A 15345-nucleotide genomic window follows, 5' to 3' on the forward strand; every position below is an offset into this window, starting at 1 on the left:
TGCAGCTAACTACTAGAACTACACACTACTTCATTTTTTTGTAAAAAGAACAGAATATATGGGTGACGTAGGCAAGAATTTCAGGCATCAGACATCAGACCTGCCTAATCTCACTTGATTATACATTCAGCGAACATCTGACACCAGAATGATCTGAGTTTTTTTTGTTGCAATTTGTGGTGTATGGTATTTCAAATGTATTACAGATACCAGAATTTATCATGAAGCAGTTATTTTGGAGGTAGTGAACTACTTTTTAAAAGTAAGAGTAGCTTTAGTGTAGCGTAGCTTCTTCCAGTGTGTAGTAACTGTTTTCAGAGTAGCTTCCCCAATCCCCAACACGTCATAGGCTACAGTCCATGACAAGAACAATAGAATAAAATGTGTTTTTACACAATGGAGAAGGGCAGTAGGATATAAGGTTTCAAAGTAGCGCCGATGTAAGACCGCATAAGTAAATGCAACAAGATCCTCAAAATGTATTATTAATTCGTCCTATTCAAATACTACCCCCCCCCCCCCCCCCCCCCCTTCCCTCTCCTCTCTGTGCCTCTTTCTGACTATACATAGCCAACACACTCTCCCCTACCTCACGCACGGACGCTTGAACCAACGCAGCAGTACAGACCGTTTTTCACAGACTGTTTTCCAGCAAAGTCCCCGCGGTCCCGGAGAAAGGAAGGAAGGAAGGAGTAAATCAAAATAATGTTTAAATCCTGACTAAAAATCGAATGGATTGGCGATCTATTCTGAGAGCTAATACGATTAGAGGAGTCTAGTCTTGGTACTGTCATTGCGGACATGGCTCTTAGTCGCTGTATGGCACCTTTCTCTCAGTTCCTCGGGGAGTGTTTCCCCTGTCAGTCCTTCGCCGCTACTGGAAATGGCGTTGAGATGCTGCTGAACAAGGAAGACGCAGTGAAGGCAGACTCTGCCAGGGAATAAACTACTATGAATATATGATTACCTATGTTTTTATTTGGGTTGGATTCTTAGTAGCGGTGGACAATACCATGGTGAATTACCAGAAATATATTACTGTTATGCAGCTGGCTCTGGGGGTGACCTCCTACAACAAAGAACATCATCTTCCTCCCAGGAAATCGTTGTGGTGAGTATGAATATGACTTAGTGCTTCTGCTGCCTGCTGCTGCGGATGATTCAGAATCATTATGGGATGCCGCCAGCCAGGCAGTTCAGGTTGAGCTGAGTAGATCAGGAGGGGATACCATAGAGAGGGGAATCCGGCAACGCGCCAAGCTGTCGCCTCCCGCACATCCTTTTATAATAAGAGGGTCATGGTTGGAGAAGAAAACAAAGAGAAAACCGTTATAAGATACGGTAGCTTGAGCAGACTAAATCTGCAAGATGAGCATTTTGTGTTTGTTTCACTCTGTGATATATATTTCAGAACCATCCAGTGACTTTATCTACCGCGGCCAGCTAGCCCCCTCTCTCTCTCTCTCTCTCTCTGTGCCTCTCTCTCTCTCTCTCTGTGTCTCTCTGTGTGTGTCTCTCTCTCTCTCTCTCTCTCTCTGCACAGTGTTGCAATCAATAGGCTACAACAGCCTACTCTAGTGCTAATCGATATGCTGTAAACTAGGTAAATTCCGCATGCCCTGAGTTTGCGTGCGTGTATGTATGTATGCGCGTGTGTTTGTTTGTTTGTTTCCGTGGGCGCGTGCATTAACGTGTACACTAGGGGTGGGTGATAGGCTATCAAGGAGCCAGTGTTTTATAGCGTTTTTTATACAATAAAGCTATCCAAGTTGAGTGTACTTGTTCAATGCGTTATAGGCTTGTCATTGTTATTTCTGCTCCTCTGTAACCTCATGCTCCTCTGGAACCTCATGCTCCTCTGGAACCTCATGCTCCTCTGGAACCTCATGCTTCTGCTCCTCTGTAACCTTCTGCTCCTCTGTAACCTCATGCTCCTCTGTAACCTTCTGCTCCTCTGTAACCTCCTGCTCCTCTGTCACCTTCTGCTCCTCTGTAACCTTCTGCTCCTCTGTAACCTTCTGCTCCTCTGGAACCTCATGCTCCTCTGGAACCTCACGCTCCTCTGGAACCTCATGCTCCTCTGGAACCTCACGCTCCTCTGGAACCTTCTGCTCCTCTGGAACCTCATGCTCCTCTGTCACCTTCTGCTCCTCTGAAACCTCATGCTCCTCTGTAACCTCACGCTCCTCTGGAACCTTCTGCTCCTCTGGAACCTTCTGCTCCTCTGTAACCTTCTGCTCCTCTGTCACCTTCTGCTCCTCTGTAACCTCATGCTCCTCTGTAACCTTCTGCTCCTCTGTAACCTTCTGCTCCTCTGTAACCTCATGCTCCTCTGTAACCTCATGCTCCTCTGTCACCTTCTGCTCCTCTGTAACCTCATGCTCCTCTGTAACCTTCTGCTCCTCTGTAACCTCATGCTCCTCTGTAACCTTCTGCTCCTCTGTAACCTCATGCTCCTCTGTAACCTCATGCTCCTCTGTCACCTTCTGCTCCTCTGTCACCTTCTGCTCCTCTGGAACCTCATGCTCCTCTGTAACCTTCTGCTCCTCTGGAACCTCATGCTCCTCTGGAACCTCATGCTCCTCTGGAACCTCATGCTCCTCTGGAACCTTCTGCTCCTCTGTAACCTTCTGCTCCTCTGTAACCTTCTGCTCCTCTGTAACCTTCTGCTCCTCTGTAACCTCATGCTCCTCTGTAACCTCATGCTCCTCTGTAACCTCATGCTCCTCTGTAACCTTCTGCTCCTCTGGAACCTCATGCTCCTCTGTAACCTTCTGCTCCTCTGTAACCTCATGCTCCTCTGGAACCTCATGCTCCTCTGTAACCTTCTGCTCCTCTGGAACCTCATGCTCCTCTGGAACCTTCTGCTCCTCTGGAACCTTCTGCTCCTCTGTAACCTTCTGCTCCTCTGTAACCTTCTGCTCCTCTGGAACCTCATGCTCCTCTGGAACCTCATGCTCCTCTGTAACCTTCTGCTCCTCTGTAATGTCATGCTTGAATCTATGCTTCTTAAGTTCACTGACAGTTCAGCTACTTTCTCATATACACTTTCATTATCTAATCAATTGCATACAGTCCTGTGTTAAATCATCAATAACCCCCTTTGTAAATTACAGTAAATGTAAGTAATTCATTAATAAAGATTTTAAATGGAAAAAATATATTTTCCTGTCCTGTTTTTCTTGTCCGTTGTAAAACTGTGAAGTGCAGCAGATCAGCAGGCCTTTATCAACCTACCCCTCTGTGTCCCAAATGGCACCCTATTCCCTGCGTAGTGCACTACTTTTGACCCAGAGTAGTGCACTGTTTGACCCAGAGTAGTGCACTACGTTTGACCCAGAGTAGTGCACTACATAGGGAATAGGGTGCCATTTGGGACAACATAGGACCCCTCTCATCTACATCTCCATTAAAACATTCATACTCTTCTCTGTGTGGTTGTGCCTTCTTTCTTTCTTGCCCTCCATTTCAAATCAAACGGCTTTCATGTATTTCTTTGTATGCATAATTAAAGCATTATGTATGATTCTACCTCCAGGGCCTGTAGAAACGCATCTCACAGTAGAGGAGTGCTGATCTAGGAGCCTTTTAAATCATAATGAATAAGATTACATGGACAGGGGGTGGGTGGGGGGTCCCTTTTGCCTTTTAAATCATAATGAATAAGATTACATGGACGGGGGTGGGTGGGGGGTCCCTTTTGCCTTTTAAATCATAATGAATAAGATTACATGGACGGGGGTGGGTGGGGGGTCCCTTTTTGCCTTTTAAATCATAATGAATAAGATTACATGGACGGGGGGTGGGGGGGAGGGTGGGGGTCCCTTTTGCCTTTTAAATCATAATGAATAAGATTACATGGACGGGGGTGGGTGGGGGGTCCCTTTTGCCTTTTAAATCATAATGAATAAGATTACATGGACGGGGGGTGGGTGGGGTGGGGTGGGGGGTCCCTTTTTGCCTTTTAAATCATAATGAATAAGATTACATGGACGGGGGTGGGTGGGGGGTCCCTTTTGCCTTTTAAATCATAATGAATAAGATTACATGGAGGGGGGTGGGGGGGTCCCTTTTGCCTTTTAAATCATAATGAATAAGATTACATGGACGGGGGGTGGGTGGGGGGGGGGGGGTCCCTTTTGCCTTTTAAATCATAATGAATAAGATTACATGGACGGGGGTGGGTGGGGGGGGGTCCCTTTTTGCCTTTTAAATCATAATGAATAAGATTACATGGACGGGGGGGTGGGTGGGGGGGGGTCTGATCCTAGATCAGCACACAATGTCCTTTATTTAACTAGACAAGTCGGTTAAGAACAAATTCTTATGTACAATGACGGCCTACCCCCTCGGCCAAACCCGGACGACGCTGGGCCAATTGTGCGCCGCCCTATAGGACTCCCAATCACAGCTGGTTGTGATACAGCCTGGAATTAAACCAGGGTCTGTAGTGACACCTTTAGCACTGAGATGCAGTGGCTTAAACCACTGCACCACCCGGGAGTCCTACTCTGAGATGCAGTGCCTTAAACCACTGCACCACCCGGGAGTCCTACTCTGAGATGCAGTGTCTTAAACCACTGCACCACCCGGGAGTCCTACTCTGAGATGCAGTGCCTTAAACCACTGCACCACCCGGGAGTCCTACTCTGAGATGCAGTGCCTTAAACCACTGCACCACCCGGGAGTCCTACTCTGAGATGCAGTGTCTTAAACCACTGCACCACCCGAGTCCTACTCTGAGATGCAGTGCCTTAAACCACTGCACCACCCGGGAGTCCTACTCTGAGATGCAGTGCCTTAAACCACTGCACCACCCGGGAGTCCTACTCTGAGATGCAGTGCCTTAAACCACTGCACCACCCGGGAGTCCTACTCTGAGATGCAGTGCCTTAAACCACTGCACCACCCGGAGTCCTACTCTGAGATGCAGTGCCTTAAACCACTGCACCACCCGGGAGTCCTACTCTGAGATGCAGTGTCTTAAACCACTGCACCACCCGGGAGTCCCACTCTGAGATGCAGTGCCTTAAACCACTGCACCACCCGGGAGTCCTACTCTGAGATGCAGTGTCTTAAACCACTGCACCACCCGGGAGTCCTACTCTGAGATGCAGTGCCTTAAACCACTGCACCACCCGGGAGTCCTACTCTGAGATGCAGTGCCTTAAACCACTGCACCACCCGGGAGTCCTACTCTGAGATGCAGTGTCTTAAACCACTGCACCACCCGGGAGTCCTACTCTGAGATGCAGTGCCTTAAACCACTGCACCACCCGGGAGTCCTACTCTGAGATGCAGTGCCTTAAACCACTGCACCACCCGGAGTCCTACTCTGAGATGCAGTGTCTTAAACCACTGCACCACCCGGGAGTCCTACTCTGAGATGCAGTGCCTTAAACCACTGCACCACCCGGGAGTCCTACTCTGAGATGCAGTGTCTTAAACCACTGCACCACCCGGGAGTCCTACTCTGAGATGCAGTGCCTTAAACCACTGCACCACCCGGGAGTCCTACTCTGAGATGCAGTGCCTTAAACCACTGCACCACCCGGGAGTCCTACTCTGAGATGCAGTGTCTTAAACCACTGCACCACCCGGGAGTCCTACTCTGAGATGCAGTGCCTTAAACCACTGCACCACCCGGGAGTCCTACTCTGAGATGCAGTGTCTTAAACCACTGCACCACCCGGGAGTCCTACTCTGAGATGCAGTGCCTTAAACCACTGCACCACCCGGGAGTCCTACTCTGAGATGCAGTGCCTTAAACCACTGCACCACCCGGGAGTCCTACTCCTGTCCCGTCCCATACTGTCCCGTCCTGTCCCGTCCCGTCCCGTCCTGTCCTGTCCCATCCTGTCCCGTCCTGTCCTGTCCCGTGAGGTTTTTATTATATTTATATATAAAGCGTGGCAGACAAGGGGTACTGATCTTGGACCAGGTCTTTCCCGTCCTGTCCTGTCCTGTCCTGTCAGACAAGGGGTACTGATCTTGGACCAGGTCTTTCCAGTCCGTGTAATCTGATTCATCACTCCTACAGACCCAGAAAAACGATCCGTCTTATAAATGTCACTCACTGTTGCGGTAAGCAGAAAATCTCTGTAGTCTGTAGCTGTGGAGAGAAAGAGAGAGAGATAGAGAGAGACAGAGAGACAGAGAGAGAGAAGGGTTTATGTGCTTACGACAAGATTACTATCCTGTTGAAAAGAAAACAAGACGGTTAATTTTTGAGTCAATAAACTCATCGGCACAATGCTGCTGCTTTTGTTAGTCTCTGTCTGACAAAACAAAGTGGGAGACAAATGTTCCCCCAGTAATGCTGTGACACTTTGGCATGGCTCCATAGTGGTTAGGCTTATGTCTTTATCAACTCTCAATTCCTATAAGAACTGATTAGAACAGAATAGTTTCAAATAGAAGAGAAAGATAACATTGTATTTAAGCTCGTCTTAACAGTGGGGAGGCTCTCTGATCTCAGTGCAGGTCTAAGCCGGTCTAACAGTAGGGAGGCTCTCTGATCTCAGTGCAGGTCTAAGCCGGTCTAACCGTGGGGAGGCTCTCTGATCTCCTTCATTTTCTGTGCTCGTTAATAGTAAGGGTGCTAGACGATGTCATCCTATCTCCTTCACGTCATTGTATGGGGTTGTACTAACATCTGCCCAGCCACATCTCATGTTCTGTGTGAATTAATATTAGGATATCTGATCTGCTCTGACTGAGGCCTGTCTTGTCCTATCTCCTTCACGTCATTGTGTGGCGTTGTACTGTTACCATCGGGTCTTATTCTACCTCCTCGCATCTTGCTCTTGTAAACCCAGTACTCCCACTCATTCCACTCAATGTTCTGCATTGACTCAAATGGGAATGTCCATTCTAGTAACAATGTTTCTATCCATGAAACAGTACTCCAGTAACCAGAAAGGGATGAATGTCACCACATTCCATGCAGGGACTAACCATAGAAATACAATTCCTAGAATGGCCCCCCCCAGGATATGAATGGGGAAACCCAGTTCCAGTCATTCAATTTTTATGGGACCGACTACCATGCGGGGCCGATCCCAGTTTGATCCCTCCGAGTCCCGTTGGTCCTAACCCTTCAATGTTTGCAGACCTGTGAGGTAGAATCAATATGGTGGAATCTTTACCACTACCACCATCACAGAGTTTTCAAACCCAGAGGTGTAACATCGCGTCTCGAAGCCAACTCGACAGACCAGACCAGGCTTTAGGGTTTGGCAAGTCAGTAGGAGAAGTAAAAACATGTCCTTAGTTGTTAATTTTCTCGAATTCTTAAGGCACAATTTAGATTCGAGCCAAGGTCTTCAGTAGCTAACCTATAGACCTGACCTATAGACCTATAGACATGACTTCTAGACCTATACAAATGACCTATAGACCTATAGACATGACCTATATATTAAAGGCATGCCCTACAGATTAAAGGCATGCCCTATAGATTAAAGGCACGCCCTACAGATTAAAGGCACGCCCTACAGATTAAAGGCACGCCCTACAGATTAAAGGCACGCCCTATAGATTAAAGGCACGCCCTATAGATTAAAGGCATGCCCTACAGATTAAAGGCACGCCCTATAGATTAAAGGCATGCCCTATAGATTAAAGGCACGCCCTACAGATTAAAGGCATGCCCTATAGATTAAAGGCACGCCCTATAGATTAAAGGCACGCCCTATAGATTAAAGGCACGCCCTACAGATTAAAGGCACGCCCTATAGATTAAAGGCATGCCCTATAGATTAAAGGCACGCCCTATAGATTAAAGGCACGCCCTACAGATTAAAGACATGCCCTACAGATTAAAGGCACGCCCTACAGATTAAAGGCACGCCCTATAGATTAAAGGCACGCCCTATAGATTAAAGGCATGCCCTATAGATTAAAGGCATGCCCTACAGATTAAAGGCACGCCCTACAGATTAAAGGCACGCCCTACAGATTAAAGGCACGCCCTACAGATTAGACCAGATGACGTGTTTCTGCGCATGCGCTACGCTAGCTAACGTTGCCGACAAGTGTGATCTGGGATTTCGATTGGAGAAGCAGGTTCTGCACATCGTCATACTGTGCTGTCTTTGTCTACACCCTGCTCAGTACTTGTACCTATCCGGACCATTCAGACATAGGAACAATGAAGGGACCGATTTGTGACCGACTGCTCTCTTGCATCCCCATATGGCAGGGGTCAGGGGTCAGGTAGGCAGGGACCAACCACCATGGTGATGTGCTCCTGTATCCCCGGCAGCAGGGGTCAGGGGTCAGGGCAGTCTGTCCGCCTGTTGTTGCTCTGATCAAATGCAGCAGCTCTTTATCTCTAGGCCTGTTTAGTTAATCACATTCCTTAGTCATACTCTTATTAGCCTAATTCTTCCCCCGGGACAGAGAGGAGAGGAACAGAGGGCTCTGGTACAGAGAGGAGAGGAACAGGGGGATCTACCTACCAGTACTGTTACAGACCAGACTATAGGTTACCTACCAGTACTGTTACAGACCAGACTACAGGTTACCTACCAGTACTGTTACAGACCAGACTATAGGTGACCTAGCTACCAGTACTGTTACAGACCAGACTATAGGTTACCTAGCTACCAGTACTGTTACAGACCAGACTATAGGTTACCTACCAGTACTGTTACATACCAGACTATAGGTTACCTACCTACCAGTACTGTTACAGACCAGACTATAGGTTACCTACCTACCAGTACTGTTACATACCAGACTATAGGTTACCTACCTACCAGTACTGTTACATACCAGACTATAGGTTACCTACCTACCAGTACTGTTACATACCAGACTATAGGTTACCTACCTACCAGTACTGTTACAGACCAGACTATAGGTTACCTACCTACCAGTACTGTTACAGACCAGACTATAGGTTACCTACCTACCAGTACTGTTACATACCAGACTATAGGTTACCTACCTACCAGTACTGTTACATACCAGACTATAGGTTACCTACCTACCAGTACTGTTACATACCAGACTATAGGTTACCTACCTACCAGTACTGTTACATACCAGACTATAGATTACCTACCTACCAGTACTGTTACATACCAGACTATAGGTTACCTACCTACCAGTACTGTTACATACCAGACTATAGGTTACCTACCTACCAGTACTGTTACATACCAGACTATAGGTTACCTACCTACCAGTACTGTTACATACCAGACTATAGGTTACCTACCTACCAGTACTGTTACAGACCAGACTATAGGTTACCTACCTACCAGTACTGTTACAGACCAGACTATAGGTTACCTACCAGTATTGTTACAGACCAGAATATAGGTTATCTACCTACCAGTACTGTTACAGACCAGACTATAGGTTACCTACCAGTATTGTTACAGACCAGACTATAGGTTACCTACCAGTACTGTTACAGATCAGACTATAGGTTACCTAGCTACCAGTACTGTTACAGACCAGACTATAGGTTACCTACCTACCAGTACTGTTACAGACCAGACTATAGGTTACCTAAGAGTATTGTTACAGACCAGACTATAGGTTACCTACCAGTACTGTTACAGACCCAACTGTAGGCTATAGGTCAATAAAAAACAATTGCTCTGTCGCCTTGGCTAAATTAAAACAAATTCCTGTGGCCCTGACGCTGAATAAAACAAAAGTACCATTTTCCTTCTATCATCCAGTTGTAGGCTGTGACCTAGTAGAAATTGGCTGCGTCCCACCAGTGGGTCCCGACCCTCCTTTTGGGAAACACGGGGCTAAACTGGACCATTCCGGCTCAGAATTAAAACATCATACAACCTTTGTCCTCCCCCCTCCTCCTCGTCGTTTAAGGTGGTCTGCTGCTGAATAAATTATAGCGTCAGAGCGTCTTCTCCGGTGGCCATCGGTTACATCATCACTGAGGTCAAGCTGAGGACAGGTGGACGCACCTGCTACAACTTGCTCCGCCCACAGGCCGGACAGTATCGCATTTGTTTTGTATTTAACCAGGTCAGAAGACATCTCACAGGGGAGACCTGGCAGAGAGGGCTGCTCAGTACAAAAACTAAACACACGTCATACAGTACCTTTGACCTAATGGAACAGAACCTGATGTTTAGAGGATGTATTAAATGCATGGCTCTGGATTGAAACAAGACTGCTAAAATGACTCAAACACCAACCAACCTTCCACCCTCCCTTATGACTAGTGAGGATATTGAATTTTTCAAAATAAATCTTTTGATTAAGTTAAAGACCATTTTAGGATCACACATCTCTCATTCTTATGGAAAAGCATATTGAAATATGTTCAGGCCGACCCACAAGTTAGGATTTATGGGATTTCAGCACCTGGTTGGTGACAGTATCTGACCACAGCTGAAATAACTTTTTGGCATGTTTATATAAGGTAAAGTCTAATAACAGGCTGAAACAACTTAATAATAAACCTAAAAAAAAACTCACCATAAAACCTCAACAACCTGACCATAAACCTCAACAACCTCACCATAACTCTCAACAACCTTCCCATAAACCTCAACAACCTGACCATAAACCTCACCATAAACCTCACCAACTTCACCATAAACCTCAACAATCTCTACATAAACCTCAACAACCTGACCATTGTCACACCCTGACCATAGTTTGCTTTGTATGTTTCTATGTTTTGTTTGGTCAGGGTGTGATCTGAGTGGGCATTCTATGTTATGTGTCTAGTTTGTCTGTTTCTGTGTTTGGCCTGATATGGTTCTCAATCAGAGGCAGGTGTTAGTCATTGTCTCTGATTGGGAACCATATTTAGGTAGCCTGTTTGGTGTTGGGTTTTATGGGTGATTGTCTCCTGTGTCAGTGCCACACGGGACTGTTTCAGGTTTTCATGTTTGTTGTTTTTTCTAGTTTATTCATGTATAGTTTTTTTATTAAAAACAAACATGAATTTCAACCACGCTGCATTTTGGTCCTCCTCTCCTTCGACGGAAGAATCCCGTTACAACCATAAACCTCAACAACCACACCATAAACCTCAACAACCTCACCATAAAACCTCAACAACCTTCCCATAAACCTCAACAACCTCAACATAAACCTCAACAACCTCACCATAAAACCTCAACAACCACACCATAAACCTCAACAACCACACCATAAAACCTCAACAACCACACCATAAACCTCAACAACCTGACCATAAACCTCAACAACCACACCATAAAACCTCAACAACCTGACCATAAACCTCAACAACCTCACCATAAACCTCCTTGTATATTGTTGATGTTTTGCATAACATACACAATCATTGAGTTTAAATGAAAAATGAATAAGTTAATGTGTTTAGTGGATGGGCTTACAGTCATTTAGTCACAGGAAATGTTAGATACATCCACAGGAGATGTTTGCTAGCTTGCTTTTTTATATATATATATATATATATATTTAAAGAAGGTAGAGGCTTGGTTGACATTTTAATATCTGCTCTGAGGCAATGTCTTGATGCGATGTTATCTCCCTCAGATAACCGCAGACTAATTTAGTAGTAGAACACGTGAATATCCCAAAGGGATAAAAAGAGATTAGTCTTGCAGCAGAATCAGGAAAACATTTTCTTATTCAAGTACATTCAGTCTAGGGACGCTGAATACACAACATAAGTACGCACTGCAGCACATGGTTATGAAGGCTATATTAAATAGTCAACTAAATCAAAGCACATATAGTTGAGAGTGCTGAGTGTGTATTCCACGTGTGAGCGTTATGCATAGTGTTATGTATGAATGTTAATTTGAGCTCAATTCTTCTTCTCCTGGTGTGGGGTGTGTGTGGGTGTGTGGGGTGTGTGTGGGTGTGTGGTGTGTGTGTGTGGGTGTGTGTGTGGGTGTGTGTGTGTGTGTGTGTGTGTGTGTGTGTGTGGGTGTGTGTGTGTGTGTGGGTGTGTGTGTGTGGGGTGTGTGTGGTGTGTGTGGGGGGGGTGTATCAGAATCATCAACATACTGTACATTATAATATAGAGGATAAACAGTAAGCATGGTTTAGATATACATCACATTCCTATATTCACTGCATACGTTGCAAGGCCTGGGGCCTAGACTAGGGGCCTGGGGCCTAGACTGGGGGCCTAGACTGGGGGCCTAGACTGAGGGACTAGACTGAGAGACTGAGGGACTAGGAGCCTGGGGCCTACACTGGAGGCCTAGACTGAGGGACTAGGGGCCTAGACAGAGACTGGGGCCTAGACTGGGGCCTAGACTAAGGATAATTGGAACACTGGAATGTGAGATGTGATCTACACCTTGATTAGACTGATACACATTTTTTTTAACTCATTATTTTGTTGAATGATTTTCAATTTGAGTGTCAATATTTCTATATAGCCTACCCTTTGTCGTTGTGAAATAACGCGAGTAGGGCAGGTGTGGCTTCGTAACAATGATCACAAGAGCAGATGCTCAGCGATTTGACAGCTCCAATGCAGTTCCATCGCTGAAACAGCCATAAACATCAGCTTTGCGGGTGTTGCCCTTTAACGCTTGATCGGATTGAATCTAGGCCTAAAATGAATCTAGGCCTAAAATGAATCTAGGCCTAAGATGAATCTAGGCCTAAAATGAATCTAGGCCTAAAATGAATCTAGGCCTAAAATGAATCTAGGCCTAATATGAATCTAGGCCTAAAATGAATCTAGGCCTAAAATGAATCTAGGCCTAAAATGAATCTAGGCCTAAGATGAATCTAGGCCTAAAATGAATCTAGGCCTAAAATGAATCTAGGCCTAAGATGAATCTAGGCCTAAGATGAATCTAGGCCTAAAATGAATCTAGGCCTAAAATGAATCTAGGCCTAAGATTAATCTAGGCCTAAAATTAATCTAGGCCTAAGCGAAAGTGCTGATTGTGCAGAGTGCCGGTGCAGGAGTATATTGTTTAATGTGTGGATATTTATTCACCATGCGTGCACATTATACATGGTTTACTGTTCCATTACTCCATCTATGAGCCGTTCCCTGTGCCTGCTCCCATTGGCCAGTGCTATGGGGACACAGTGAGTTACTTCCTGACCTGCCAAACTCACATCTAGTGGTCAGACAGAGGGCTAAGACATGGATTGAAGAAGCTGCCAGTACTTATTTTAGTACTGCTAAAATTAGCCAGTAGGCCTACTGATGTTAATTTTACAGTGCCAGGCAGTGTTTTAGAGTGAATATTCCCATACATAAAATGTTTTTAAAAAGTTATGCACGCATGACTAAGTTGCTTTGGATGAAAGTGTCTGTTAAATGGCATGTGCAGTATGAGTCAAATGTATGGACACAGCTACTCATTCAAGGGTTTTTATTTATTTTTTGGACTATTTTCTACATTGTAGAATAATAGTGAAGACATCAAACCTATGAAATAACACATTACACATTAAAGTGCTACCAGGTGCATGAAGCAAAATGTAGGCTTCTTAATAACAGAGTTTTACCTAACTGTAAAAAATACCCTGATCAAAGGTTGCTTGAAAGTACCATTATAAATTGTTGGAAGCATCCAGACTACCAGTGGGTTAACAGGCATTCTAATACACACTCTAGCTCATGTGTCACCCAGGCAACCAGAGGTAGATTTAACCACGCAGAACCAGAGGTAGATTTAACCACGCAGAACCAGAGGTAGATTTATTAACCAGGCAACAGAGGTAGATTTAACCACGCAGAACCAGAGGTAGATTTAACCAGGCAATACCAGAGGTAGATTTAACCAGGCAGAATCATAGGTAGATTTAACCAGGCAATACCAGAGGTAGATTTAACCAGGCAGAACCAGAGGTAGATTTAACCTGGCAGAACCAGAGGTAGATTTAACCTGGTAGAACCAGAGGTAGATTTAACCAGGCAGAACCAGAGGTAGATTTAACCTGGTAGAACCAGAGGTAGATTTAACCAGGCAGAACCAGAGGTAGATTTAACCAGGCAGAACCAGAGGTAGATTTAGCCAGGCAACAGAGGTAGATTTAACCACGCATAATCAGAGGTAGATTTAACCAGGCAGAACCAGAGGTATATTTAACCAGGCAGAACCAGAGGTAGATTTAACCAGGCAGAGCCAGAGGTAGATTTAACCTGGCAGAACCAGAGGTAGATTTAGCCACACAGAACCAGAGGTAGATTTAACCAGGCAACAGAGGTAGATTTAACCACGCAGAACCAGAGGTAGATTTAACCACACAGAACCAGAGGTAGATTTAACCAGGCAGAACCAGAGGTAGATTTAACCTGGCAGAACCAGAGGTAGATTTAACCTGGTAGAACCAGAGGTAGATTTAACCTGGTAGAACCAGAGGTAGATTTAACCTGGCAGAACCAGAGGTAGATTTAACCAGGCAGAACCAGAGGTAGATTTAACCAGGCAGAACCAGAGGTAGATTTAACCAGGCAGAACCAGAGGTAGATTTAACCAGGCAGAACCAGAGGTAGATTTAACCAGAGATACCAGAGGTAGATTTAACCAGGCAGTACCAGAGGTAGATTTAACCAGGCAGAACCAGAGGTAGATTTAACCAGAGACCGTGCGAAGAACATTGCTGTGTACAGTGAACTACAAAAGTATCGGGGCAATGAAAATGTTTTGTTGTTGTTTTGGCTCTGTTCTCCAGCACTTTGGACTTTGGATTTGCAGACTGTGCAGACTGTCAGCTTTAATCTGAGTGTATTGTCATCTATATCGGATGAACCGTTTAGAAATTACAGCACTTTGTACTTCGTCCCTCCATTTTAAGGGACCGAAAGTATTGGGACAAATTCACTTATATGTGTATTAAAGTAGTAAACCGTGACTACATCAAGCTTGGATGCATTTGCTGTTTGTTCTGGTTGTGTTTAAGACAATTTTGTGCCCAATAGAAATGAAGGGTAAATAATGTATTGTGTCATTCTGGAGTCACATTTATTGTAAATAAGAATAAAATATGTTTCTAAACACTTCGACATTAATGAGGATAATACCATGTTTACAGATAATACCGAATGAATCGTGAATATTGATGTGTGATAAAGTTACAGAGGCATAAATGTAATACCCCCAAAAATGCTAACCTCCCCTGTTATTGTAATGGTGAGAGATTAGCATTTCTTGAGGGTTTGATATAAAATGCTAACCTCCCCTGTTATTGTAATGGTGAGAGGTTAGCATTTCTTGAGGGTTTGATATAAAATGCTAACCTCCCCTGTTATTGTAATGGTGAGATGTTAGCATGTCTTGAGGGTTTGATCTGTGCGACTACACTAAATCAGAGTTACAGTTAGCAAACAGCTGTTCCTATTCCCTGTAGTCTTAAAAAACATCCCCCTTCACATACACAACA

General features: G+C 45.0%; 1 pseudogene; it reads left to right on the plus strand.

Moving 5' to 3' along the window:
* Positions 1–595: 595 nt before the first annotated feature.
* LOC115117279 (tight junction protein ZO-1-like) overlaps positions 596–15345 on the plus strand; it is a 222293-nt pseudogene continuing 207543 nt past the window's right edge.

The sequence above is a fragment of the Oncorhynchus nerka genome, linkage group LG17 (assembly GCF_034236695.1).
Source record: "Oncorhynchus nerka isolate Pitt River linkage group LG17, Oner_Uvic_2.0, whole genome shotgun sequence".
NCBI lineage: Eukaryota > Metazoa > Chordata > Actinopteri > Salmoniformes > Salmonidae > Oncorhynchus > Oncorhynchus nerka.